The sequence below is a fragment of the Danio rerio genome, chromosome 24 (assembly GCF_049306965.1).
Source record: "Danio rerio strain Tuebingen ecotype United States chromosome 24, GRCz12tu, whole genome shotgun sequence".
NCBI lineage: Eukaryota > Metazoa > Chordata > Actinopteri > Cypriniformes > Danionidae > Danio > Danio rerio.
Genome location: NC_133199.1, coordinates 481491 through 507434, shown reverse-complemented (window position 1 = coordinate 507434; position 25944 = coordinate 481491). Strand labels below are relative to the sequence as shown.

General features: G+C 37.1%; 1 protein-coding gene across 1 annotated transcript in view; it reads right to left on the bottom strand.

Moving 5' to 3' along the window:
* The window catches only part of vstm2a (V-set and transmembrane domain containing 2A), a 222427-nt gene that overhangs the window by 72474 nt on the left and 124009 nt on the right, over positions 1–25944 (bottom strand). The window contains exon 5 of the mRNA XM_073940338.1: positions 1531–1666. The gene's annotated coding sequence lies outside the window, so the exon portion shown is untranslated. The remainder of the gene's footprint in view (positions 1–1530; positions 1667–25944) is intronic.

The window sequence follows — 25944 nt, the reverse complement described above, 5'->3', positions numbered from 1 at the left end:
TTGCTAAACTATTTGATTAGATAAATTACACAAGCTGGATTCACTGGTCAGATGTACAAGAAACACAGCATAATGAGGACATCTGCTGGTTACAATGGGTATTGCAAAAAAAAGCATTAAGAACATTAACTTAACTATAACACCAGTTATGATAACTTTAAGTATAAATTTAAGAGTAAATATATGAGAGCAAACACACTGGCAAACAATAACGATGTGTTTATTTTTAGTTTATGCTTTTCTTTTTGCATTACCTGCTTGTAACCAGCAGATGTCCTCAGTGTTTCTAGCAGATTAAAGCAGTGAATCCAGCTCGTGTAATCTATCTAATCAAATTTAATTATCTAATAAAATAAACTCCGCGACCACAGGCAGTGTTGTGACAAATAATAATAAAATGCTAAAAAAAAATTGTCCTGCATTTTCGAAGGAGGCAACACAAAGACGGCAAAACTAGCATTGGACATGTGAGGTATTTTTATTTGTAGATTTCAGCTTGCCAGCCTGGATTACATGGCGTGCGTGTATTTTTATCATTGTCTCCCACAATATAACCTACCTTGTTTTCTAGATAGACATTATCTTCAGATAATCATTAAAAAGATGACTTAACATCAAACTGTGCGCTTTTCCACAATGGCGTCAGGCGTCTTTATATTGCACAAACCTTTTATATTTCAATGAATTCTGACCGGTTGTCAGTGTTTTATCATTCGTAAGTTGGAGAAAATTACATTCTGACAGTGATCCCAACAATATGGTTTCTCTAAATATTTAAGGTTATAGCTGTGGTTCGAATTCTGATGATGTTTTACTTTCAGAATGATGCCTTTATTATTTTCTTTATCGTTTAAATGGCCATTAATAAATGATAATACCCTGGTAACCACTATAGTTGTGGTGTGTTTCTGTATCCTCCTTTAAAAATGCTAGGGAAAATAGTTTGTGCTGTTTTTAAAACACAGACTGCAATCTCTCAATTCACTGTTTGATCAGGTAGATTACACGAGCTGGATTCACTGGTCAGATGCAATAAAAACGCAGCAGCCCTGCTGGTCACAGGGTCAATGCACAAAAAAACAGACAGCTTGTTATCGTTTGCTGGTGTGGATACGAATATAGTTGTTGTTGTATTAAATATTATAATTATAGTCCTTAGTGTGAACGGGTCTTAAACCCCACACAGTGCCCTCAATTAACCTTTATCAGGATTGACTTTAGTATGCTAACCTATGGGTCAGGATAAAGAAGCATCATGCAATGGCTTTACGTTTTAAATTAGCCAACTACTGATATGCATGAGAACGATTTATTGTTTGTTTATGCATGATATGTAAATCATAATTAACACTCTAGTTAAAGCAGGTTTAATGTCTCACTGTGCTTCACACAGAGGCACAGAGTATGACATAAAACTACTGTGTAATGTGAAGCACAGAGTATGACATAAAACTACTGTGTAATCAACATTTCAAATTAAACACAGTTTTAAAAGAAAGGTATTTCTGGTCATCCTAAAGCCATGCTTACCTCCGTGTGGACAGCTTCTCCGCTGTTACCAGTTTGCACAGTGGCTCGCTGTGTACGGCAGAGGATTTTAGATGCAGAGCAGAGTCGACAGTAGGGTTCAGGTCTGGCGAAGAGCGGTTCCAGAAAGCAGGTAAAACTAAAGAAAAAAAATGAAATGAGTAAATAACAGAGTAAGAATGTGATAAGATCTGAAAACATGGTAAAACTCAGGCTTTTCTGTTTTTGGACTGCTTTTGAAAACACTATCGGTTGGGTTTAGGGAAGGGGGTGGGTGGGGTTATCGGTTGGTTGGTCAGTCAGTCAGTCAACAGCAGCCTCTGGTGGATTTACGTGAGAACAGTAGGCGTTATTGGCACTCGCGAGAGAAATTTGAGATCCAACAAAAGCGTGCACAGCGCCCTCTGGTGGATTCGCGAAAACAAAACTGCAAAAAAAATATACCTCCTGAGTCATATTTCACTGTCTCCAGAAATGTATAAAGGGGTACATATTAATAATGAGCCTGGGTTAGACATTACAGAACAGAATGACTCTGTGTATTATCATAAACACTATACGCATCGGTTTCATGTGTGAAAATATACCTCACATCCTCAGGATTTTCCTCAGTTCTTTATATTAAAATTAATTCACAGGCTTTCACAGATTAAGCAAATCAAGAAAATGTATTATAAGTTTTGTTATAAGTTATAAAAGCAATTAATATATACAGTGTAGAGCCTTTAAGATAGTATTAATAACATTTTGTCAAACAGTGTGGAGAATCCTAATCTCTTTCAGTGAGCTGCTCCATTCAGACTGGCCATCAAATATAATCCGTGATTCATTTCATCAATTATCACTCCATCGCAAATTAAACTGCATATACTGCTGCAGACACAATTATACGGTCTCCTGAAAAATGCAATTATTTTTGTAAAATATTTATTAAAATATATTAATTATTATTTAAGGGTTGTTTAGCAGATTAAAGATATTTTCACAGTATTTTTCTATATATCATGTATAAGTCTGAATTAAAATAAAATTAAATAAAATTTAAAATAATTAAAATAAACGTTAAGGTCAGTATTATTGTATTAAGTCATTATTTTCATTATTATTATTATTATTATTAAAAATAAAAATGTACTCATTATTTACTCACCCTTAAGTGATTTCAAACCCTCTAGTGTTTCTTTCTTCTGAGGAACACAAAAGAAGATATTTTGAAGAATGCTGAAAACTTGTAACCAATGACTTCCATAGAAGGAAAACAATAAGGAAGTCAATGGTTACAGTTTTTCAGCATTTTCCTAATATATCTTCTTTTGTGTTCAACAGAGTATGAAACTCAATGCGTAAAATGACTAGATGATGACAATATTTAGATTTTTCAAACTTTCCCTTTAATCTCTAGATATCCTCATGTTGAGTGATGCCATATACGGGAGCGGTACAGGAGTGGGAGGCATTTTAAACAGGAGTGGGATGGGGACAGGAGTGAAAATCCACTCCCATGTCATCCTCTAATCTGAACCATGGCATTTGTGATCCATTACACCACTAGTTATTACCTTACATGGAGTCATTTCCTAAACGTTTAACACAATAATCATCATCTCTTGTGGATTAGCAATCAATATAAAGAACCTATATGCAGATAAACCCATGAAAAACGAGTAATAGCCTTCAAAAACATGAACAAAACTAAATAAAATATATAATTATATGGCAATATATACAAATTGCATAAATGACATAAGTTCATGTTTAGATTGTGCATGCATAAAATAGATATATGCAACGTCTATCTCAGAAATGCAGCATGTTTGCATTGTGAGTGAATGCAGTGTGTTTCACTTTTATGTGTTTGCAGTGTGAGGATTTGCAACACGTATGCTGTCAAACTGACTGAGCTGTGTGGAACCCTGCATGTTTTCCAGAGCATTTAAGAGCCAGAATGCATCATTATGGAGAAACCCCGTCCAGTTTTCAGCGTGTGTGTGAGGAAGATCCAGGATTTGACAGACTCTCCCAGAGGAGCAGATCCGTCTGGAGGACTGGAGAAAAGCTGTCCCGCAGGACCAGAGAAAGCTGAAGCTGTCAGCGGGGCGAGGGACGGATGTATGTTCAGACTTCTTCTAGAGGAGCATGTTTTATGAATCAGCTGCTCAGAAAACATCAGGAGTGCTTGACCTCAGTGACAGCAGAGCTCACTCATCATGCTGAAATTATGGACTGAGCATGCTGCAGAAGAGCCACTGACATCACATCTGACACAGTGGAGTTCATACGCGAGATCATAAGCCGGATTCTAGAAGTGCAGGTACATTCTGCATCTCCATTTTGCAAGAGGTGTTAGGTGGTTGCTAGGGCACTGCTAGAGCATTCTAAGTGGTACCAGGTGGTTGATAAGACATTGCTAGTTGGGTGCTTGGGGATTCTAAGTGGAACTAGGTGGTTAAGGTTGCTAAGGTGTTGCTAGGGAATTCTAAGTGGTAGCAGGTGGTTGCTAAGGCATTGGTAGGTGAATGCTTGGGCATTCATAAAAGGAACTAGGTGGTTGCTATGGGGTTGCAAGGGCATTCTGAGTAATACCAGGTGGTTGCTAAGGCGTTAGGTGGGTGCTTGAGCATTGTAAGTAGTACTATGTGGTCACTAAAGTATTGCTCGGTGGGTACTAGGGCATTCTAAGTGGCACTAGGTGGTTGCTAAGGCGTTGTTATGACATTCTAAGTAGTAAGTAGTTCTAGATGGTTGCTAAGGTTTTTCTAGGCAGAGTTAGGAGATACTAAGAGGTACTAGGTGGTTGCTAAGATGTTTCTAGGCGGGAGCTAGGGCATTCTAAGTGGTACTAGGTGGTTGCTAAGGCATTGCTAGGGCATTCTAAGCGGTAATAGGAGGGTGCCAAGGTGTTGCTAGGCAGGTGCTAGAGCATTCTAAGTGGTACTAGGTGTTTGCTAAAGTGTTTTTAGGTGGGAACTAGGACATTCTAACTAGTACTAGGTGGTTGCTAAGGCATTGCAAGGGCATTGTAAGTGGTACTAGGTGGTTGCTAAGGCGTTTCTAGGCAGGAGCTAAAGCATTCTAAGTGTTACTAGGTGCTTGCTAATCTGTTACTCAGTGGCAGTTAGGGCATTCCAAGTGGTACAAGGAGTTGCTAGGGGGCTGCTAGGGCATTCTAAGTAGTACTAGGTGGTTGCTAAGGCATTGCTAGGTGCTCTAACTGTTCTACGCGGCCTGTGAAAGCTTATATGGCTGCATATGCTGGATGTCTGCAGATGAACTGATGATTTTCCTCTGCTTCTTCAGTCTGTCTGAACTCAGAATCGCTCTAGAAATAGCAGCACATCCAGCCGAAACACTGCCATCAAACACGTCTCTATAGAAACAAAGAGCTGCTTGTCATCTGCAGCAGCGATGAAAGACTGGAGCGCTCAGGATGACATTTCTCAACAGCTCCTGTTTTTCTGAATCAGCGATAAAATGAACTAATCCTGCATCTCAGAAAGGGGAACGTGAGGATTTAAGAAAGCACGGCACAAATGAGCAACAGATTGAGGGTTGAGTTGCTCTGGTCTACAAACTAAACAGCTGCTATAGAAGAAAAGTAATGAGTTTTTAAATTAGCCAAGTACACTCTCAGGAAAGATTATTCTAAACGGCACCAAATTAATGCTCTTCAGCATGAAACAATCACAGAACCCTTTTTAGTGCCAAACAATACTTTTTCCATAAGGTTTCAGCTTTAAGAGTGCTTTAAAATACCTTAAAATATTTGTATAATATTTTTATAAATATTAGTACTAAGAGCATTTCTTGTATTAATATTAGAATTAGAATAAAATGTTATTTATTTGTGTATTTATTTATGTATATCCATATTCATATTATTATTATTATCATTTATAATACTCTTATTATTATTATTTATTCATATTTATATTATTCATCTTATCTTATATCCCACAAACTCTGTAAAAACGTTAACATAATAATAATAATAATAATAATAATAATAATAATATTAATATTAGTATTATTATTGTATTAATAATAATAATAATAACAACCACAACAACATTAATAATCTAAATATGAATAATAATAATAATATGTATAATCAGAATGATATGACTAATATTAAAAATTATGTGTATATTATTATCCATATTAAAATTAATATTAATATTAATATCTATAAATCTATACATTTTATTATTCATATCCATACTCGTGTTATTATTATTATCATTATTATTATTATTATTATTATTATTATTTTTATTATTATTATTATTAGTTAAAGATTAACTAAACTTGCAGGATATAAGATCAGATAAATAATAAAAATATTAATAAATATGAATAAATAATAATAATATGAATAATAATAATTAATAACATAATATATAGCCAGCAGCATGTTACAGTAAGGTATTTTATATATATTTTTGATAGTATTGCTGATAGTTATGTTGTATTGACAGTACTTATACAGCAGTTAAGAGATGAACACATTATTCATTCATTTTCTTGTTGGCTTAGTCCCTTTATTAATCCGGGGTCGCCACAGCGGAATGAATCGCCAACTTATCCAGCAAGTTTTTACGCAGCGGATGCCCTTCCAGCCGCAACCCATCACTGGGAAAATTAACACAATAATAAATGAAAATATAAAACGAATATAAATAAATACATAACATATAAGTAAACCCAGTTAAACTTAACTTATGATTTAAGAAATTATAATATAATATAATATAATATAATATAATATAATATAATATAATATAATATAATATAATATAATAATATTTCGATTAGAAATGCATCAGAAAGGCATTTGGTCAGTGTAAAGAAATGAATGAGTTTTTAAGCTGGTCTCCAGAGGCACGTATGCATGCGTTTCCATCAGCACGCTCTTATATAACTAATGCAGAAGCTCAAGGTCTCGTCTAATATTAATGTTTCAACACATCCAGAGACGTCCTGATGTCCTGTAATCAATCTGACATGCATTATTAATGTGGACAGCATGATCAGTGACCGCAGAATAAAGCAGAAAACCCACACTTATATATACACTGCTGACATGTTCTATTGTATTTCCTTAATGATGTTTGACAGAGTGAGGAATTTTTCACAGTATTCCCTATCATATTTACTCTTCTGGAGAAATCTAAGATAAAAACGGAATAATTCACAGGAGTTTTGAAACTTTCCCTTTAACATAAAACAACTAAAACCACAAGAGGAGTCACCTGAAATCACCTTCCCCAAAAGTGCAGACATAAGCTCCGCTCTCTGCAAATGACAGAATAAACCACAAACATTTGCATAAATAGCTTATCTTTTAATTACAGACTGGAGGGTCTGGAATCATGGCCTGAAATGATGCTTTTGTGCGAGAAGCCTCTTTTCTTTGATTGGAAATGGCACACCGATAATATAATAATAGAAATGCTTATATGCAAATCATTCAGGCATCAAGATATCATTGCGCTTTTCATCTTAAAGGCCCTTGAGTTTGATGAGCGGAGCTCGTTTACAGCTCGAACACACTTTATGTCAAATAAACTGCAGCGTCACTGTAGAGCCTGAGCTGTGTAATGGAGAAGAGAAGAGGAGAGGAGAGGAGAGGAGAGAAGAGAAGAGAAGAGAAGAGAAGAGAAGAGAAGAGAAGAGAAGAGAAGAGAAGAGAAGAGAAGAGAAGAGGAGAGGAGAGAAGAGAAGAGAAGAGAAGAGAAGAGAAGACAAGAGAAGAGAAGAGAAGAGAAGAGAAGAGAAGACAAGAGAAGAGAAGACAAGAGAAGACAAGAGAAGAGAAGAGAAGAGAAGAGAAGAGAAGAGAAGACAAGAGAAGAGAGTAAAACAGAATAGAACAGATCAAAAAAGAAAATAACAGATCAGAACAGATTAAAACAGTAGAGAAAACATAAAAGAAAAGAAAAGAATAGAAGGAAACAGAATAGAACAGAATAGATAAGAATAGGATAGAATAAAATGGAATATAAGAGAACAAAAAAATAGAAGAACAGAATAGAACATAATAAAATAGAATAGAATAGAATACAAGAACAGAACAGAAAATAAAATATCAGAACAGAAAGAAAAAAAAGTGAATAGATTAGAACAAGACAGAATATAACAGAATGTACACATTAGAACATAACAGAAAAGAATAGAACAGAATAGAACAAAAACGGCTCACGTTGTCTGTGATAGTGAATCTAAACTGCAAATCCAACTGTAATGTGCAAGAGGTTTGTCTCTTTCATTTAAAGACAGCTGTAGCACATCTATTAATGTAATACAAACATAAAATCAACTCAACTCAATATCACATCAACTCGATTAACTGCTTGATGTCACCATAGCAACTCTAGAATCACCACAACAGATCAATTACTATAGTTGTGTTACCATAGCAACTGTAGAATCGCCACAACAGACCAATTACTATAGTTGTGTTACCATAGCAACTGTAGAATCACCACAAGAGACCAATTACTATAGTTGTGTTACCATAGCAACTCTAGAATCACCACAACAGATCAATTACTATAGTTGTGTTACCATAGCAACTGTAGAATCACCACAAGAGACCAATTACTATAGTTGTGTTACCATAGCAACTGTAGAATCTCCACAACAGACCAATTACTATAGTTGTGTTACCATAGCAACTGTAGAATCACCAAAACAGATCAATTACAATAGTTGTTGTGTTACCATAGCAACTGTAGAATCACCACAACAGATCAATTACAATAGTTGTTGTGTTACCATAGCAACTGTAGAATCTCCACAACAGACCAATTACTATAGTTGTGTTACCATAGCAACTGTAGAATCACCAAAACAGATCAATTACAATAGTTGTTGTGTTACCATAGCAACTGTAGAATCACCAAAACAGATCAATTACAATAGTTGTTGTGTTACCATAGCAACTGTAGAATCTCCACAACAGACCAATTACTATAGTTGTGTTACCATAGCAACTGTAGAATCACCAAAACAGATCAATTACAATAGTTGTTGTGTTACCATAGCAACTGTAGAATCACCAAAACAGATCAATTACAATAGTTGTTGTGTTACCATAGCAACTGTAGAATCACCACAACAGATCAATTCAAGGAGTTTACTATAGCGTGCTTCAGAAACACCACAGCCTTTACAATAAATTAAGCGAACTTAAGCAATACAAAAGAATGACTTACATGTAATAAAAAATATTTTATAGACAGATCTCATATATAGAGTATATCAGACACAACATATACTGTCCACACTAAACCCCTTAACTTTTCTGATATTGACTGTATTGTTGAAGCACACACCGCTTGTAAAGATGCTTTGTGATATTAAATATTGCGCAGTGAATTGAATATTCAGTACAGTGTTAATTGTGAACTGGTGTTCAGATTGTGAATGTGTGCAGACGGTTCAACTCTCAGCCGTTCAGCTAGTATGAGCATTTACAGAAGTGAAGCACATCCACGAGTGCCGTTTGAAGACATAATGACAATCAGAAGTGCATTTCAACAGAATAATCTCTTTTTCAGAATAACAGCCTGCTTTTGTCCTCCTGACTTCATCACTGCGGGATTCCTGCATTTTCTGGATTCAAGATCTCCTCCAAACACACACGTCAGCTTTATTTCACCCACTCACAATTATCATTGCTCTTCTGTGGAAGATGTGGACTGAACGGCTCGATATCTTTTATTCTAATCACCAGAATGAGATCTGGCAGAGAAGAATCACATTTACTGCAGATCTGCATTCTGTCTGTGTGTGTCTGTGTGTGTGTGTGTATGTGTCTGTGTGTCTCTCTCTGTGTGTGTGTGTGTGTGTGTGTGTGTGTGTGTGTGTGTGTGTGTGTGTGTGTGTGTGTGTGTGTGCGTGCGTGTGTGTGTGAGCATGAAGAATCTCTATCACTAAACCTTTCAGCTTTGGAGAAGAAGATTTAGACGTGTTCGCCCCTGCAGCGCTAGAAGAGTGGGGTGGTGGTGTGTGTGTGTGTGTGGGGGGGGGGGGGGGTTGGGGGGGGGGGGGGGGGTATGATCATGGGAAAAACCACTGTGGTGTTTGTTCTCCTCTAATATTTGTGCTGCACCATAGAAGAGACGGGAGCGCAGACAGATGCTCAAGACAGTTCTGGAGGGAATAATAATAGAGAAGAAGAATGCTGAAGCACTGTGATGACGGACTGACGGAGGGTTTTGCTGTTCTTTAACAATCATTAAAAACTTTGAATGCTCGTCAGCCAATCAGAATCAGGCATTCGTCACCCGTGAGGCATAAAGATTGATCAAAAATGTCTAGCCAGTGGTTGATAATGAATATCAATTATTTCTGGGATGGAAACTAAAAGGCTTCGATGCTTTTGGCTTCTGTGAACAAACCAGCAGCTCAACGGGGATCTAATTGAATCGAGGCACTTTTCCAATCGTTCCCTCACAGCGGATGGATTATTTTGGCTCAGCTCTGGCCTATAAAGAGTCGCGTATGGGCCATGCTAATGAGGGACTCTTTTATTGAAACTTTTTATGGTATTTTTAGTGCTAAATAAGCAGTAAAGCAGCTGTCAGTGAAAAACTGTACAGTGAATGCAGATGATTCTCAATGTGGACACCTGCAATATATGCATACTCATAAAAACCCTAAACAAACACAAATATAAGGAAAAATGCTGAAATATAATTAAATATATGATGTATTTCCATATGCTGTATGAGAAACTGGAGCTGTTTTTTTACTCCCAGTAAACTGTAGTATATGAATGTATTTTACAGTGTATGCTACAGCAATATAATTATGACACTGCAAATAGAAAGCAATGAAGACAATATAATAGGGATGTAACGGTATCAGAATTTCACGGTACGGTAATACCTCGGTATGAATGTCACGGTACGGTATTTATTGAATCATTTACAGGAAAAAAAAAACTTTTGAAAATACTCCAAAAAAGTGCCAAAAGTGTCAATGACATACAAATTAGTCATCTATCTGTAAGCTTTGAAACAGGAACTTCAATTTTAATAACAAAAAATTATTAAACCATGTAAAAAAAATAAAGTTTCAATTTAGTATTGTTGAAAACTCATCACATTTAACATTTAATCACTCACTTAGATAGAGATGGGTTTAAAGGAAAATTATCATATAAATATAATCTGGTAAAAGCTGGTATCTCTGGGTATTTACAATGTCCCCTGCAACAGAAAAAACCCTCTCATTTGGGACTGAGGATTCTGGGACAAGAGAGATATGACTTGGCCCATGTTGACAGCAGTGGGGTAACGTTGTGCATTGTCTTTCCCCCACTTGAGAGGACAAACCATGAGTGAGATAGAGATCTCTTTGCGGTACAAGTCAATGTCTGCATCAATCTGAACAGTGTGCTGTGTTTCTGCAGTCCCCATGACTGTTATTAGTCGTATTCCCCAACTTGCAGGCACGTGCACACATAGGGCTCAACCTGTGCAGTGTACATGCCCTTTTTAGTCTTGGATAGAAAATGCCCTTCCAAAACGATCAAAAGTGCCCCCGCGACGCGACACAACCTCCGTCCAGTCCAGCCCTTCAGTAGGCGCGCGATAACACCTCTCTTGAGTATGCGCGCTCAACCCCCCCTCGGCGCTTTACAATACGCGCGCCACAACACAGCTGATCAGAACGCGCGCGACAGCACCGCTATTCAGCAAGCGCGCGGCGACAACACCCGCTTTAGGTTCGATCATTTCCATCTTTTTTTCATCTCCGCTACTAGCAGCACACTCCATTTCCGCATTACTGGATCTGTAGCGACAACAGACCGCAAAGGATTATGGCCACGCCGGGGCTGATGGGAAATGAAGTTTCAGCTACGTCCCGTTCGCTTCATTCGCCTGAGCAAATTTTCTCAGAAGACCTATAGTTTTACCGAGTCATGCGACTTCGGTAATATCGAAAAAATTTAATATTGCGGTATGACGGTATTTACAATACCGTTACATCCCTACAATATAATATAACATAATATAATATAATATAATAAAATAAATTTAATATAATTTAATATATTATAATATAATGTAATATATTATAATATAATATAAAATAAAATAATATAATATAATAAAATAAAATTAATATAATGTAATATATTATAATATAATGTAATATATTATAATATAATATAAAATAAAATAATATAATATAAAATAATATAATATAATATAATATAATATAAAATAATATAATATAATATAATATAATATAATATAATATAATATAATATAATATAATATAGTAGACTACAAAACACTAGTATAATAGATATCGAGATAAACAGACAGCGAGCTTGACAGTAAGGTTATAAGCGTGTATAATGTCCTTCATGCTGAGATCTGCAGGTCTGCTGTGTTGTTGATTGCACATCTACAGTCCTCTAAAAGCTGAAGAGCAGCTCAAACGCTCGACTCCTGATGACGAGAGCACACCGAGAGCCCTTCCAGACCCCTTCACTACACACACACACACACACACACACACACACACACACACACACACACACACACACACAAGCTTCTGCTGCTAGCTGCATGATAAAACTACATAATGACTGCGGATACCACTCAATCCTGCTGCTGCCTCGGTAGAGCATCTCAACATTACAGCGAGAGAGTGTCCGTACTCAAGATCAGACATAAACCAACAACATATTACACAGAGAGAATGTTTTTACTCGAGATCAGACATAAAATAACAACATATTGTTTTAAATATGTAATAAATATCTAATATATTCATATATATAGACTTCTGTTAGTACTAAAGACAGCCGGTCCTCTCTCTGCTCCACCTGCTTATATTTCACTCAACCAACCTAGATGTACAGAGTCTCTTCATTACTGAACCACAGAGGAAGTGTAAGTGTGTGTATGTGGGTGTGTGTGTGTGTGTGTGTGTGTGTGTGTGTGTGTGTGTGTGTGTGTGTGTGTGTGTGTGTGTGTGTGTGTGTGTGTGTGTGTGTGTGTGTGTGTGTGTGTGGGTGTGTTTAAACTCATTGATTTAAGAACGTCTGATTAAGCCTCATCAGCCACATCAACAAAAAGAGCAACACAACAGCATTATATAATCAAGAGCAGCGTCTGATTTGACTTCTCCACTAATCAACACGTCAGATTACAGAGGGGGGGTTTTGTTTTACCCCTCAATCAAATGTGTGGCTTGTTTACGTGTTCTTCAGTAATAGGGGTCAAGATGGCTGTAATATGTTGAATAAAGCCTGAATTAAAGATAATGAAGAACAGCTTGACTGATTAGTTCAAACTTCAGCATCGTCTTCTCCAAACTACAGCTTCAGAAACTCTTTGGAAAGAACTTGTTATCTCTTATTTAAGTCTCTGTTAAGTCCAAATCCAATTGCGCTGGCTTAGCGAATTAATTAAGCCAGATCAGACATATTGGAAATCATTTCAGAAATCCTGGTTAAAGTGTTTGGTCAGTGTCTTTGGAGAATCACCAGCCGTACCTGAGACTCCTTAGAGGACTGATGATATTTCAATTAAACTGGTATAAAGCATATCAAGGTGTCTAGGGGACGAGTTACATTTAGTGGCCTTCATTCTTCTGACCTATACTATTATTCAGAGCCAAATCTCCTGTTCCCATACCCAAATATGTCATGTTAATACTAGTAAAATACTTTACAGTGCTCAATATGAGTTGACCCGTCACAGATCTCTCATTTATATTCATATTTTCTACAGGAAGCTTTACAATATTTGTAAATACCAGGGGTCACCAATCTCGGTCCTGGAGGGCCAGTGTCTCTGCAGGGTTTAGCTCCAACTTCCTTCAACAGACTTGCCTGGGTGTTTCAAGTATACCTAGTAAGACCTTGATTAGCTTGTTCAGGTGTGTTTGATTAGGGTTGGAGCTAAAATCTGCAGGTCACCGGCCCTTCAGGAACAAGTTTGGTGACCCCTGTTATATAAGTTAGATTAGCCAGTACTGAAGCCAGATCTGGGGTCCATTCTTCGTACCTCACTTAAATGATCTAAGATAAGTTTGCCGATCCTGGATCTTTTAATCTTGATAACTGATCTCTGGCTAATTTGGTTCTTTAAACAAGTTCGTGAATCAGATTAGAATGTCTGGATGAACTGATCTGAGATCGCTGTGTGTGTTGTGAAGGACAGATCTATCGATCCTTGAAATCATGATCAGCAATGCAACGATTGGCTGACGAAACAGCAGCGTAAGGACATCATCTGATTAATATTCAATTATCCATGTGAGCAAAATTACATCAAATTAGAAGTCGACGGTTTGTTGAATATGACACGCAATAACCTTCCACATATGTTGTGAGCTGCAGGCTTTACACTGTCATGTGTCGAGAGTTTTTATCATGTATTTCAATGCAAATCAGTGTATTTAGTTCTACATTTAGAAAATATTTTCTTTATTATAGTAGCCGCTTTTTTAATCGCTGTATGGAATAACTGGATGTTTACAAAAGCATTTTGATATTGGTGAAGGCGTCTGCAACTTTTGTGAAGCATAATCACTGGCATATTTACTGTAACAACATGTTCATGACTGCATTGATGTATTATTTCTTTTTTTTAAAAGTCACATATTCTGCATTTCTATTATCATACACAAATTGTATAAAGCGATCTAAAAAGTTCATATCAATACATTTTCTCTTTGTACTTTCATTTCGAGGGTGCAGATTGCATAAGTTTTGTTAATATAACTTTATTTATTTTATTAATAACTATAACTTTATATATACATTTAATTTTTTTAAACTATTTTCCCAAGTGTATATAACTACTACTGTAAGAAAACATCATAATTCTGTACTTTCTCAATTATCTTTGCTTGAACTAAGCCGATCTAATCCTGTTTATATGAATTGAACCTGCTCCCGATCAGGTTTGAGCTAGCAGAACTGTTGCTCTGACAACAACTCTCAGATCAGCTTTGAAGAACGAAACGATCCTGGATCGTGTCAAATCGTCAATATCCAGATCCAGCTAACTGAGTAATCCACGTACGAAGAACGGACCCGTAGAGCTCATCTAACAAAATAACTTATGATACAACTTAACGATCCAAAATTAGCACACCCACATTTATATGTTAGAGAGATATTTTTATACAAGGTTATCAAACTGTTAGAATGTTACACCAGCTCATGCTCCAGACACATCTGACCGAGAAAACAAGACCTGATGGAAAAACATCTTGCTCTGAGAGTCTGTCCAATTCAAGTTCAACTGTCCAATTAGAGAACAAGCTGACGAGGGAAAGCCACAGGCGAGTGTGTGTCCGACTTCACCAAATCAAACCCCATGCCGAGCTGTCATTCACAACCAGAAAAGGGACATTTTTTCCACAAGTGGCTCTGCGTGAAACTAGAAATGTCTTCTAAAGCGACTGAAGCCGTGAAACAGCTCAGAGGCTGAAATCTAAATGAGAAAGTCAGAAAAAAATGAAGCGATTTACGAACTGCAGCTTTCCCTATTCCCACTGGATTAGTGTGTAAATAAATTAACCAGTTGTGAGTTTTATTAACACTCCAAATTAAATTTCCATTTATTTACCATGCATGGAAATGAGCACATGACTTTTCCAGAAGACTCATTTCTTGTGTGGAAAAAGGCAGCGGCTGATTCGAGAAGGGGAAACTCAATGGCTCGCTCTCACAAGCGTGGAAATTGAAGGCAATGGGCTTTCTGATGAGAAGCGCTCTCCAGGACCTTAAAGTTATTTGATTTTCACAGTGTAATGATGATGCAGAATTAAAAGTAATGGACTGACCCTCTTTTCTGAGCGTAATGACACACTTAAGAAGAGGAAAACAACAGCAGAAAGACGAGAGCGAGTCCAGGACACAATACTCAACTTATCAATATAAATGGCCAGCCGTTTAAGCATGCATGCTTGATCACTGTGGTTATATTTATTAATGAGAATCATGCTAGCTTCAAAGCACATCGTTTATTTACATCATGTTCTTTTGACTAGATTCTAGGGCTGGGCGATTTGGCCTAAAATCAAAATCTTAATTAATTGAACATTTTAACTCAATTACGATTAATGAACGATATATATATATATATATATATATATATATATATATATATATATATATATATATATATATATATATATATATATATATATGTATGTACAGTCAAGTTTACATACAATAAGATTATTCTGGCACTGGAAAAGCTCAGATGATGATGTCAAGGTTTTGGAGGTTTCTGATTGGCTGATTGACAACATTTGAGTTAATGTGAGGCACAACTGTAGAATAGTGTTGAAGGAAAAGCTCAAACACACTGCTTCCTTGTGTTTCAACATGGAGAATCAATAAGCCAGAATCAACAACAAAGCCAGATTAACATTAGCTGACACTGGCAAAAGACTGATGTGTGGAGACATGTCCTGTGCTCTGATGGAGCTAAGATTGAACTGTTTGGCCAGAATGAGCAGTGTTACATCTGGAGGACAAAGGGGAAAGCGCACAAGCCTAGAACACCATCCCAACTGTGCAGTATGGGGGCGGCAGCGTCATGTAGTGGGGCTGTTTTGCTGCAGGAGGGACTGGTCCACTTCACAGCATAGATGGCATCATGAAGACAGAACATTATGGAGAAATACTGAAGCAACATCTCAAGACATCAGCCAAGACATTACAACTTGACCACAAATGGCCAAACTAGTTCAACGTGCTTCAAGGACAACAGAGTGAATGTTTTGGAGTGGCCATCACAAAGCCCTGATCTCAATCCTATAGAAAATTTGTGGGCAGAGTTGAAAAAGCTTGTGTGAGCAAGACACAAATCTGAATCAGTTACACAGAATTTGTCAAGAGGAATGGGCCAAAATTCCTGCAAACTATTGTGAGAAGCTTGTGGAAGGAGACCCAAAACATCTGACCAAAGTTACACAGTTTAAAAGCAAAGCTAAAATATACCAAGGAAATGTGTGTAAACTTCTGACTGTGTACAAATTAATAAAAAAAATGGTTATGCTCCTTTTTTTAGAGTGTATGTAAAAAAAGTGTATGTTTTCAACCGTTTATATATATATATATATATATATATATATATATATATATCCTTCATAGTTAACTAACAGGTTTTGTGATCACACTATCTATGATTATTTATTGAACATCAACGTTGAGCAACTGAAATGAAAACGCACATTGCTTAAAACCAACAGTCAGTTGTATTCTTATAATAAAGTGAAAATAAATACCTTGCAATGCAGGAAAAAATAAAAATATTTTCAGTGTTGTTGATATTAAAAGTAGAAAATTAGCAGCATCTCTTCTAAATAAAATAACTCTTGTATATCCTGTAAATAATATTTTAAATTATTTGCATTTCCTGCATCTTCTGTAAACACATTTTAATGTAAATATTACTTTGAATGTAATGGAATATATGCCGTCTTAAGGCATCTCTGGCACAGCTTACAATCATCGACAATTTAGTGCAAAGGAAGGCTCAGGAATGGGTCCATCATCTTACTTGACCAGAGATCATGTGGCTGTGAAATGGCTGCGGAAAAATAAATCAGCCTTCAAGTAGAAATCTTGTCTTGTTTTTACCTTCAGAAGAAGTAAGTCAAATATAAGGAGTTTTTCATTAAAACAAGCTAAATTAACTGCCAATAGGGTATGTAAATAATCTTGTTTTACATAAAAGTGGGTAGTGCTGTCGCCTCAAAGCAAGAAAGTTGCTGGTTCGAGTCCAAACTGGGTCAGTTGGTGTTTCTGTGTGGAGTTTGCATGTTCTCTCTGTGTTTGCGTGGGTTTCCTCCGGGTGCTCAGGTTTCCCCCACAGTCCAAACACATGCGCTATAGGGGAACTGGGTGAACTGAATTGTCCTTAGTGTATGAGTGTAAATGAGTGTGTATGGGTGTTTCATAAAGATGGGTTGCAGCTGGAAGGGCATCCGCTACATGAAATGCATGCTGGATAACTTGGTGGTTCATTCCGCGGTGGCAACCCCAGACTAATAAAGGGACCAAGCCGAAAAGAAAATTAATGAATGAATGTAGATATTTGGACTAGAAACGAGACAAAAATTCAAAGTAAGTAAAACATTTATTTCTGCATAAATGATTAAATACAATTAATCTCTTACACCTCCAAACATCATCATTTCTTGAACCTAAATGTTTTAAACTCTCTAGAAATGCTCAGTCACAGGCCTTAAAAACAGATGCAAATGATCCCCTTTCACTCTGTTTAGGTTAAACTTAGCAGCAACTCTACAAACCATGCATGTTCTGTAGTAATACAGTATAATTCAGACTCAACATTGCTTGTGACGTGACTATTATAAATGCACACTTTGCGATATTGATGCTGAAACCATATATAGTGCAGCTCTACAACTGTTAAAAACCTGTTGCAATCAACACCCATAGTAGGAAAAACAAACACTATAGAAGTCAATGGTTACAAGATTCCAACATTCTACAAAATACCTTCTTTTGCATTCAACAGAAGAAAGAAGTTTGTGACAGGTGAAGGGTCATCAGTTTTTGGTCGAATTGTCCCTTTAATTCTGATCTGAGGTGAAGTTGACCCCATTAATGTAGAAGCGTCCTCTAATGGACTCTTGACCTCTGGACGCTTCAGCAGAAGAGTTTCAGCAATTAGCGAGCAGCAGACAGTCATTGTGGATTAAAGTGTTTGTTAAATGGCAGGTTGTTCGATGCAGTTTGATTCTACAGTTTCACATTCTCCACTAATGAGGCTCAAGGGGTGCGTTCAATTCTCACAGGCCTTCACAGCTCGCAAATCGTAATTAATTTGTGACTAACAAGGTATGAAACTGCAGAAGACGGAGCAGAAAGTAATGTGAGCGGCGGACGCTCGTTTATGTGAGTCTGCGTAAATGTTTTCAATGTCTTGGGCGGCTCTCTGATGAATGATTGTTTTGTTTTCTCACTAACTAAAAACTTTGGACTGTAGTGTTGTTGTTGTTTTTTTCTTTTGCTATTGTTTTATTGTGCTCTTCAATTATTTCTAATATGTAAACAATGCTAATTATCCTTTTTTTCTGTCCAACTTTATCCAAAATATAAATAGTTTTACAGAAAGAAGAAAATGCAAATGCTTTGATATATGAAACATTTCTTAAAGAAGCAAATTATTTAAAATGGATAGAAAGACTCGTTTCTACAGAGAACTTTTACATGTAGAATTGGTTTCTCCGAAAATGTCTTGACAATTGCTCAAATGTTGTCAGAGATTTCAACATTTAATCACGCATTTTGCATTGTATGAACTAAACTATACAGTACTCATTCTTACTGTAATAACTTGGTTGATCAGTACGTTATTAACGAAATTTAAGCTAAAATGTAAAACTAAAAACTATTTTAAAAGATTTCCAACTTAAAAAAACATACAAAAATACCAAATATTACATACAAAATCATATGATTAAAATGACACCATTGTGGACTCTGATAAGTTTCAACCTTAGGGTAATACACGCTTAATTAATTAATCTTGTCATCATAATTTACAGCAGGAATAGGGCAGCAAACACATACATGTAGAGCCAGTCTGACAAATCAGAGCAGAGTAGAGGTAATCTGACCAATAAGATCAGAGTAGAGATAATTTTAACCAATTAGAGTAGGGCAAATCAGGCCAATCAGATCAGAGTAAGAGCCAATCTGGCTAATCAGAGCAGAGTAAAGGCAATCTGGTCAAACAGAATAGATTAAAGACAATCTAGTAAATTACAGTAGAGTAGGACAAATCAGACCAATCAGAGCAGAGTAGTGGCAACCTGCCCAATAAGATCAGAGACAATCTGGCCAATTACAGTAGGACAAATCAGAATCAGGCCAATCAGAGCAGAGTAAAGTCAATCTGGCCAATCAGAGCAGAGTAGAGCTAATCTGGCCAATCAGAGCAGAGTAGAGCCAATCAGGCCACCAGAGTAGATTAGAGATGATCTGGCCAATTAGAGCAGAGTAGAGCCAATCAGACCAATCAGAGCAGTGTAATGCCAATCTGGCCAATCAGAGCAAAGTAGAGCCAATCAGGCCAATCAAGAGTAGAATAGGGAAAACCAGGCCAATCAGAACAGATAAAAGTCAATCTGGCCAATCAGAGCAAAGTAGAGGCAATAGAGATAGATTAGAGATAATCTGGCCAATTAGAGTAGAGTAGGGAAAACCAGGCCAATTAGAACAGATCAAAGCCAATCTGGCCAATCAGAAAAGAGCAGAGCTAATCAGGCTAATCAGAGCAGGGTAAAGCCAACCTGACAAATCAGAGCAGAGTAGAGTAAACTCAGTGTTTAGAGAAAACAAATCCTTGAACCAACTATTTCAGCCACCGGAAGAAACGAGCTGATGCTCAATAGGTATTATGAGAAAACTGAAGTGTTTTCTGACCTTGGATACAACTAAACCTGTTGTAGGAGTCCAACAACACACAAACAGGGCCTTTTACAAAAGAAGAAAAGGAGCACTTCTACAGGAGCTCAGATTGAGATGTGTATTCAGTCGTGTGGTTCAGGCACAGGCTGTAAATCTGCTGGAGGATGATCTGAAGTCCACCAGGAGATCAGTGACATATGGACACATGTCCAGCTGAAGATGCAGACGTCATAGAGATGTCCCAGAGACGCATGTGCAGACGCATCCACAGACACTCCGGTTTAAAACGCTGTGAAATTAATCAAATCAAGAGACCAACACTAAGTGAAACTGAGGCTTGAGGATTTGACTCATTTCATGCTCCATTAGGCTGAAGCTACACCAATACAAGGTCAAATCACATCTTTCTCCATTTTTCCAGGAATGGCTTCTGAAAAAAATCACATTACAATATTTTATTTTCCTTTAGAGTATGTTTGTCCAACAGCAGTGTACTAAAAATGATGTTTGTGTTGTCAGAGATTCACTGAAACAACTTTGAACAGTGTATTCTGCATACCAGGCCATTGTGGTGTAAATGATACAGTGTACAATATATGCTGTCATAATTAATCAGATTTCCCCATAGCCTCAAACAGAAATCATTATAATAGTGCACAAATAATACATACATATCGCTTTCTGAAAACCCTTATTATTTATGTTTAGGTCATTTTATCTGTATATTTGGCAGCATCAATGAGGCAGCATGCATTCATGTAGGAACAGTTTAGCCAATCAGAGTAGAGTCAATATGACCAAACAAAGCTGAGTGACGCCAATCTGGCCAATCAGAACAGAGTAGAGCCAACCTGGTCAATCAAACCAGAGGACAGCTAATCTAGGCATTCAAAGAGTAGAGCCAATCTGGCCAATCACAGCAGAGTAGAGCCAATCTGGCCAAACAGAGCAGAGTAGAGCCAATCAGAGCAGAGTAGAGCCAATCTGGCCAATCAGAGCAGAGTAGAGCCAACCGAAAGAAGAGTAGAGCCAATCTGGTCAATCAAACCAGAGGACAGCCAATCTAGGCGTTCAAAGAGTAGAGCCAATCAGAGCAATCAGAGCACAGTAGAGTCAATATAGCCAAACAAAGCTGAGTGGAGCCAATCTGGCCAATTAGAGCAGAGTAGAGCCAATCAGAACAATTGGAGCATAATAGAGCCAATCAGAGAAGAGTACACCCATACTGGCCAATCAGATAAGAGCAAATCAGAGCAATCAGATCATGGTAGTGATCAGAGCAGATAGAGCCAACATGGCCAATCAGAGAAAAGGACAATCTATTTGGGCAATCAAAGCAGAGTAGAGCAAAATTAGCCAATCGGAGCAGAGTAGAGCCAATCAGAGCAGTCAGAGCAGAGTAGAGCGAATCAGAGCAGAGTACAGTCAACCTGGCCAATTAGTGTTGAGTACAGCCAATCAGAGCAATTAGAGCAGTGTAGAGCCAATCAGAGCAGAGTAGAGCCAACCTGGCGAGTCAGAATAGAGGACAGCCTATCTGGGTGATCAAAACAGAGTAGAGCCAATCAGAGCACAGTAAAGCCAACCTGGCCAATCAGAGTAGAGTAGAGAAAATCAGAGCAGGGTAGAACCAATCAGAGCAGAGTGCAGCTGATAAGAGCAAATAGAGTCAACATGGCCAATCAGAGAAGAGGACAGCCTATCTGGGCAATCAAAACAGAGTAGAGCCAATTTAGCCAATCAGAGCAGAGTACAGCCAATCAGGGAAGAGTACAGCCAACCTGGCCAATCAGTGTAAAGTAGGGCCAATCAGAGCAGGGTAGAGCCAATGAGAGCAGAGTTGAGCCAACCTGAGCGATAAAAGGAGAGCAGAGTTAATCTGGCCAATCACAGCAGAGTAGAGCCAATATAGCCAATCAGAGCTGATTGTGTTGGGTAAATGATTTTCAGAACACAATATTTATTGCAATAATTCATATGAGATTTCACTGAAGCCTTAAACAGAAGTCATCCACATGAGGTCATCAGCTAATACTGAACAAACTCTACACGCATTTCATCTTCACAAATACCTTATCATTGACTTTGACTCTCCAAATTGATTATGCAAATGTGAGGATGGCAGAGTTAAAGCTGCTGGCTGACTGAGTCACGACCAGAGCGAACACTGAACTCATGTGTGAATGAATCTGGATAATCAGACTGAGACGTGAACTCTTCTGACGGCCAGTCTGGTGAGATGTTAAAGTGACTGTCTCGTCTGGGTGTGTTTAATAATGCAGGTGTGTGTGTGTGTGTGTGTGTGTGTTACTTTCACTACAGTCTTTTCTCCTCTATAGTGTGTGTTTTTCTACTTCTAGATCGAGCACACTTGTAGGCGGAGCTTTATTTAGTGTGAGAGGAATTGATTGGATGGCTGTGGCCTGCTCCCGCCCTCACCACAGTAAACACCAATCAGAGCAGAGATGTTGTTGAAGAGTGAGGGAGAATTCTTTCATATGTGTTTAGATCTGAATGCAATATAAGTAATTCATTAAGGACAAACTGTTTATGTTGTCTTCCCGAATGAATTATTTGGGAGATGTTGAAGTCAGAATGAGCTCGGTGTGTGTGTGTGTATGTGTGTGTGTGTGTGTGTGTGTGTTTCTGCTCAGTGAGTTATGAGTAGTTAATCATGTACAGCGAGTCGAGAGCATGAAGAGTGTGGCGGCACGATGACGGGATTATCTCTGACATACACACACACACACACACATATACACACACACATTCACACACACACATATATATTCATGCAGCATATATGAGCAATATCACACTGGAAGCACTGTAATTTGTCTGTATATCAGCTGTGATTTTGCTGTGGGTAGTCACAGCAGTGCTGGTATACACTCATATTTCTGTGCAAGTGTGATATTATATTAATTCAAAAGATGCTGAATGACCAAAACATTTTCAAACAGGCACTATCCTTATAAATAAATCACATATCTAAAGTCTAGACAACAATACTCTAGCCAAAACATCTCGAAAGTACATTATAGGTTCCAACAGTCACATTATTTGTCAAATTATAGTGAGTTTAGTTATTATTTCGCTGGTTTTGGGAAAAACTCATTTCATTTAGAAACAAACAATTAATTTTGTTATTTGGATGAGAAATCTGACAAGTAAGAAAAACACTTCCTGCAATGCACTTGCTGCGGGCGGAGTGATGCACATGGGTGAAGAGGCTGAAACAGTGCTGATACTGGCAGAATACTGCACAGCTACAGTATCAGCCAATCAGATTTGAGACCCAGAAAGAACTGCTGGACACTAAACATTACACCACATGGTTGATTGTGGGTGCATTTTGCGCTCCTAGAGAAACTCATTATATAAAAATATAATAAATGAATGAAATAAGAATTTATAATAAGACAAATTATATTAATTTACTTCTAAAAATGTTGTTCGTATGTGTATTTAGGGACATTTTGTCTTGAAATTTATAAATTAAAGAATCATACATTCAGCTAGTCATCAAATAATTAAGTCTTAATAATTAAGTTTACTAAGTTAAATAAACTTTTGCGTGTAACATCTACTTTCAGTATTATTTATTTTAATTGTTAAAATTACTTTCAACTTTGTTACCGCCAACTCTGTTACCGTCAAATGTTACGGTCAACTATGTTACCGTCAACTCTGTTACCGTTAAATGTTACTATCAACTTTGTTATCGTCAACTCTAATACCGTCAAATGTTACCATCAACTCTGTTATTGTCAACTTTGTTACGGTCAACTCTGTTATCTTCAACTCTGTTATCGTCAACTCTGTTATTGTCGACTCTGTTACAATTACTGTTAACCATCATTAACTCTGTTACTGTCAACCATGTTACCATTGACTCTGTTATTGTCGACTGTATTATCTTCAACTTCGTTACCGTCAATTCTGTTATCATCAACTCTGTCACGTCGACTCTGTTATCTTTATTGTTAACTCTGTCACCGTCGACTCTGTTATGGTTTAAAAACAATTGTTATTAACACAATCAGATCTTCCCTTCATGATAAATCCATTATACTGTAAAACAGTACACCAGCAGTTACCAGTTTGTCAGTTCTGCAGATCCGGAGCTTCTTCCATGTCTTTCTGCAACTGGCTTGCATCACTAGATTGCTATTTGACTTTCTAAGTGTAGAGCTCAAACAAATTAGCCTGCGTGGAGATGTTCAGCGTGTGGCACACAAATTAGCATGTGTTTGCCGGTGGCGATGTGGATGTATCATTAGCATAGCGGTCTGTGGCCAATGAGCTGCTCACAAAGACATGCTATGATTTAAAAGGCAAATGTTCCACCACACAAACAGCACACCGGCAGGGAGGATAAGCGCTAATGCTTGCTGTCCAAAAATATGGGAATACACTGGTAAATATGTACGCAATACATTTAATTTAAACAAAAACTAAATGCATCAATTCATTTGGCATTCACAGGTTATTGCATTACATAAAGCTATAAGCACATACACAAATATGTCTATCTCACATTGTGGTTTGCATAGTTACACATTTCTTTACAGTATGAAAATACTTGTGAAATATATATATATATATATATATATATATATATATATACAGTGCTCAGAAAATGTGAATATGTGAATATTTTCCTCCATTTTCTCAGTGAACATAGGCAGTGTGTTTTAATGCATTTAAACAAAACAGATTTATTAAACAGATATATTTAAGAAAATAATGTTTTAGTCACCAAATTATTTAGAAATTGAAAAATAGCACAATTACATTCAAGCAAAATAGCACAAAATAAATTACAACCTACAAAATGTCAACAACACTTTTCAATTTTTTTTGCTTGTCTTGATTTTTCCTCTTTTTTAAATTTGTATTTAATATTTTTCTATAACATGTAAACTTTGGTGTACTAGTTTTGGACCATTATCGTGGGTAATTTTGTTTTAAACATTTAATCATAAACCGATTAAACATTTCTGCATCAATATTAAAATGAAAAGCCAAACTGAAAAATAAAACGCAAACACAATTTTTTACAAAGCTTGTTATTAATGTGCATGCAATAATAGTGACACAATTCTAATTAAAATGTACATTTAGGTTTTTCTTATTGACACTTTTGAGTAGAAATGTGTATAATACATACAAAGTATGAAGCTGATAGGTCAGTTTTTGTCACATGACTCGAGGTGCAATCTTTCAAAGATGTGTGCCTGGAAAGCGTGAGTGCATCGAGCCGCTCGTGAGTAATGAATACTGTGGGTTCCTTGTTCCGTTACGCATCACTTGAAAAACACTGGAAAAAGAATGTAACCTTCACAGCTCATAATTTTCGTCTTCAACTATATCTCATTGTGTTCGAGCTTCATTTATCAGCAACTTGTCAGAGCCACAAAGCCTGTCCAGATCTTTACAAATTGTTAATGTCATTCAGCTAGTGAGACGAAACCTCTACAGTTGTTATTGTTTGGAAATGACCTTTAGTTTCATCCATGACTTCAGTACGGCAAGAAAAAAGCATCATGAAAGGAAAGTTTTCAGTATAAATGAACTGCATCGTGGAATAAGATAAATCAGCTCATTTGTAATGTCATGGGCCTCTGATTTCTCTCACAGTGTGAGGCAGGGCTTCATTTACAGTTTATAACAGACACAGTTTTGGAGAAGTCCTTTTCATCATGTCACTTAAATTGCATATGATTTTAATCCAAGTATCAGAACAGAACGGAGGCGGATGTGAAGTAACACACTGGCAGCTTTCATTAATAAAACACTAATGAACGGAGGTCTTCTCCATGGGGCTGTTTACAGCAGCTCACTCATGTGTTTTCTCTGATCTGATGGTGAAAAACACAGGTGTAATACACACGTTGGAGACGGATATAAATGCGATCGCTCAGACCACTGCAGGTGTTTTGGAACACATTATAGATGAAACTGCACAGGTCTGCACATGATTG